Below are 5,466 nucleotides of genomic sequence, written 5' to 3' on the forward strand. Positions count from 1 at the left end.
TATATAGAAACATAGAGATATATAAATATATAGACATATCCCATTGGTTATGTTTCTTTGGAGAACCCTGACTAATACAGATTTTGATACTGAGAATGGTTCTAGAAGAACTGAATTTAAGGATGAGATTTTGATAATATTATATCTTCCTTTCCAATTTTAATGTCTTTTGTTTCTTTTTCTTGCCCGATTGCTCTTGGCTAGGACTTCCAATACTATGTTGAATAGAAGGGGTAAGAATGGGCAGCCTTGCCTTTTTCCTGATCTTGTAAGAAAAGCATTCATTCTTTCACCACTGAATATATTAGCTCTGGGTTTTAAATACATTGCTTTTATGAAGTTGAGGTAGTTTAGTTCTATTCTCAGTTTGTTGAGAATTTTTATTATGAAAGTGTGTTGAATATTGTCAAATGCCTTTTCTGCATCAGTTGAGATGATCATGTGGTTTTTGTCCTTCATTCTGTTAACGTGGTGTATTACATTGATTTTTGTATGTTCAACCCCCTCCTTGTATTCCCAGAATAAGTACCTATTGGTCATAGTGTATTGTCCTTTTAAAGTGCTGTTGAATTCTGTTTGCTAGTATTTTGTTGAGACTATTTCCATCAATATTTATCAGGAATATTGTTCTCTAGTTTTCTTTCCTTCTAGTGTCTTTGTCTGGCATTGACATCAGGGTAATGCTGGCCTCATACAGTGAGCGTGAAAATTTTTCTTCCGCTTCGATGTTTATGAAGAGTTTTAGGAGGAATGATGTTAATATTTCTTTAAATGTTTCCTAGATTTATCCAGTGAAGCTGTCTGTTCGTGGGATTTCCTTTGTTGGGAGGTTTCTGATTAATGACTCAATATCCTTACTAGTTATTGGTTTAAATATTCTTTTTCATCTTGACTCAGTCTTGATAGATTCAGTGTTTCTAAGAATTTGTCAATTTCTTCTAAGTTATTCAATTGATTGGCATAAAATTGTTCGTAGTATTTTCTTATAACCATTTTCATTTCTGTGGTATTGACTGTAATGCCACTGTTTCATTTCTGATTTTAGTAATTTGTGTATTTTCTCTTTTTTTCTTAGTTAACATAGCTAAGGGGTTGTCAATTTCGTGGATCTCTTCAGCTCTTGGTTTCATTAACATTTTCTTTTCTTGTACTTTTTATTAATAATCATGTAGCTAAGTTTTATTTACTCTATTGAATGCAGTTCAATGAATAGTTATAACACCATATTCAATGTACATTACAATGAATCATTTACCCATTCGTACGTTAATGGAAATTTGAGTCCTTTCCAAGATTTTTGTTTTTATTTATTTATTATTTTAATGAATGAATGAATTATTATTAATTTTTTTACATTCTAAGATGTTGTTCTCCCAAGTTGGGGTAGTGGGGGAAGGAGGGCCTTGGCCACACCTCCCCGACACCTGCAACCAGCCCAGTGGTGACCAACGAGCTGCTGCAGGAAGCACCCCAGGCTCCCGAGCTAGGGTGATGGGGGGTGAGGGCTTCAAGCACGCCCCCCTGACATCTGCACCCAGCCCAGCTATGACCAAGCCACCGCTGGAAGCCATCAGGTCTCCCCTGCAGGAATGAGGGGGCTGCCACAGGCCTCAACCCTTTCCCTCATCCTTCCTCCTCCCACCCTATCTCCTTCCCCCTTTCCCTCTGCCCCTTCCCCACAACTGCTCCACAACAACATCATAGAATGTAAAAGAAATAATATTAATAAATAACTAAACTTAAAAAAATAATAGGATGCTGTTGCAGAGCAGTTGGCGGGGAGGGGGAGTGGAGAAGGGGAAGGGGATAGGGTGGGGGAAGGGGATAGGATGGGAGAAGGAGGAAGGAGGGGGTGTGTGATCGAGGCCTGTGGGACCCTCATCATTCTGGCAGGGGAGCCCAGGGACCTTCTACCAGTGGCTCGTAGATCATCTCTGGGATGGATGTGGAAGTCAGGGGGCGTGGCTTAGGTCAGCCCTGCATCACCCTGGCTCAGGAGCCCAGGGTGCTTCTGGTGGTGGCTCAGTGGTCCTCGGTGGGCCGGATACAGACATCAGGGGTGTGTGGCTGAAGCCTTTGGTTCCTCTTGCCCTGACTTGGGATCCCAGGGTGCTTCTTGCAGAAGCCTAGTAGAAGTCACTGGGCAGGATGTGGTCATTGGGGGTGTGTGGCTGAGGCCCTCAGCCCTGCCCCCATCCCAGCTTGGGAGCCTAGGGGGCTTCCAGTACTTCTAGGTTTTATAGGTGTTCTTTGGTGGTGTTAGACCTTTACTGGTTAATGTCAAACTTTGTCTCTTATCTGTGGGTATTTTATTTTTTCTTTCAGTTCTGTGTGGGATTATACTCTGTTCCCAACACTTAAATTCTGCACTGGAACTAATTTGTTGCCCTTTGCTTACTTCTAAAATGGGGGAACTTCCTAAGGGAGCCAGCACTTGAGCCCCGTGTTTGGAATAAATTGCTGCTTTGCTGCTGATTCTCTGGGGAAGGCTTTTTGTGAAGCTCAGGTTTTAACTGTTGACCTTGCAAGCACTTCCAGGTCTTGTGAGGTCCGGTACACCTGGGTTGTGTGGAAACTCTGGCCTGAGCCTGAGTCCTTTCAGCAAACTGCACCCCCTGCAGTTCTATATTCCTGACCAGTCTACACTGATTGGAGGGCAGAGCAGCTGTCCATGCTGTGCCCCAGTGACCCCCCATGGGGCCCATCTCCCCCATTGTCTGCACTCCAAACACTTCCCAGGTGCCAGGCCCTTGTGATGACTCACCGGCCTCTGAGTGGTTCCTTTTTTCAGTTGTCTGTGGTCCCTCACTCCTATGTGCAGCCCCCAAGCTACTTCATAGGAAGGGCACAGCTGCAGGTTTTGACATCTCTTGCTCCGTGTGCTCACCAGGACCAGCCTTGAAGTGGCTAGGGCTCGAAACGGTCACAGTGGTCCTTTCTTTCTCTCATTGTGGCTTCTCCAGCCTTCATGAATTCTTCAGGTCTCGCCTCCTCTTCCCCTGAGCTCTAGCGGCCCCAGCTTGGCAGTTGTTGCTTTTTAATGGTTGTTCATTAACATTTTCTATTGTTTTTTCTATTCCTTAATTTATCTTTTCAACTTTCTGCTGGCTTGGGTTTATCCTTCTTTTTCTAGTTTCCTGAGGTGAAAAATTAATTCATTGATTTGAAATATTTCCTTTTTAAATGTATGCATTTACAGCTATAAAATCCCCCTTCAGCGCAAATTGCACTGTATCTCATAAGTTTTGCTATGTTATGATTTCATTTTAATTTACCTCAAAGTATTTTCTAATTTCTCTTGTGACTTTTCGCTTTGACTTGGTGGCTGTATAGCACTGTTCTGTTGAATTTCCTCGTTTTTGTAAATTTTCAAATTTTCCTCATGTTATTGACTTCTAGATTCATTCTAGTATGATTAGAAAAGTTACTTTGTATTTTATGAACCTTCGTGAATCTGTTAAGACTTGTTCTGTGGCCCAGGATGAAATCTTTCTGCGAGAACATTCCATGCGCTCTTGAGAAGAATGTGCATTCTGCTGTTCTCGATAAATGCTCTGTGACTCTCTTTGAGGTCCAATTGGTCTATAGTGTAGTTCAATTCTGTATTTGTTTATGGATGCACTGTTTGTACTATCCATCAGCTAAAGCAGGGTATTGAAGTCTTCTACTCAATTATATGGCTGTCTATTTTGCCCTTCCATTGTGTTAAAGTTTGCTTCATATATTTGGGAACTCTGGGGTTTGGTGCATAAATATTTATAATTGTAACATATTCTTGGTGAATTGATCCTTTTACCATCATTTAGCACTCTTCTTTGTGTCTTCTAGCTGTTTTTGATTTAAAGTCTATTTTTCCTGAGGTAGCATATCTACCCCTGATCTCTTTTGACTATCATTTGCATAGAATGTCTTTTTCAATCCTTTCCCTTTTAGCCTATGTTCATCCTTAGATGCAAAGTTAGTGTCTAGTAGACAACACATAGATGGATCTTGATTTTGTAAAATCTTTTCAGCCAATCTATGCCTTTTGTTTAGGGTTTTTGATCCAGTTACATTGAAAGTAATTACTGATAGGGAAGGATTCAATATAGCCGTTTTAAAATTGTTTTCTGTATGTTTCGTAGCTTATCTTTGTTCCTCCTTTCTTCTCTTATTGCTTTCATCTGTGTTTTGTTGATTTTTTTCTAGTGATATGCTTCGACTCCCTTCTCATTGTCTTTTACGGGTATTTTGTAGATGTTTTATTTGTCATTATCATGGAAATTACCTAAAACACACTAAATTTTTATTTGCATTCTTATGTCTATTTATTTATTTATTAACTTGTAATAGCTGTACATATTTATGGGGTGCAAAGTGATATTTTGATACATGTATACTGTGTTAGTAGGGTTCTCCAGAGAGACAGAAACAATAGGACATGTATACAGATATATGAGAGGTGATTTACTGGGGAAATTGACTCACATGATTATGAAGGTGGAGAAGTCCCAAGATAGGCCCTCTGCAGACTGGAGACCCTGGAATACCTGTAGCATGGTTCAGTCCAAGCCCAAAAGCCTCAGAACCAGGGAAGCTGATGGTATAATTCTCAGTCAGAGGCCAAAGGCCCAAGAGTCTGGGAGTGCCACTGGTGTAAGTCCTGGAACCCAAGGCTGAAGAGCCTGGGGTCCTGATGTTCATGGACAGGAGAGAAGAGTGTATCCCAGCTTCGGTGAATAGAATGATAGATTCACCTTTTCCTCTATTTCTGTTCTCTCCTGGCCCCCAGCCCCCCAGCAGATTAGACGGTGCCCACCCATACTGAGGGTGAATCTTCCCTCACCTACTCCACTCAGGTTCACATGCTAATCTCCTCTGGAAACACCCTCACAGACACACCCCAAAATAATGCTTTACCGGGTTTCTAGGTATTCCTTAATCTAGTCAAGTTGACACCTAAAATTAAACATCACATATGCAATGTGTGATGATTAAATCAAGGTAATTAGCATATCCATCTCTGCAAACATTTATCCTTTTTCTGTGTTGAGAATACTTGAGTACCTCTCTCCTAGCCATTTCCAAACATATAATAAATTATTGTTAATAATAGACACATAGCACTATTATAGAACACCATAACTTATTTTTTTTCTGTCTGGCTGTAAGTTTGTACTCACTGAATCAACCTCTCCCTATCCCCTGCCTCCTTCCTACCCTTCCCAGATTCTAGTAACTACAATTGTACTCTCCACTTCTAGGAGCTCAACTTTTATACCTCCCACATACGATATGAGTGAGAACATGTAGCATTTATCTTTCTGTTGTATATTCTGGATATTAGTCCCTCGTCAGACGAATAGTTTGCAAATATTTTCTCCCATTCTGCAGGCTGCCACTTCAGTCTGTTGATTGTTTCCTTTGCCGTGCAGAAGATTTTTAGTTTTTATTTGGTCCCATTCATCTGTTCTCACTTTTGTTGCC

This window comes from Cynocephalus volans, chromosome X (genome assembly GCF_027409185.1).
Source record: "Cynocephalus volans isolate mCynVol1 chromosome X, mCynVol1.pri, whole genome shotgun sequence".
Classification (NCBI taxonomy): domain Eukaryota; kingdom Metazoa; phylum Chordata; class Mammalia; order Dermoptera; family Cynocephalidae; genus Cynocephalus; species Cynocephalus volans.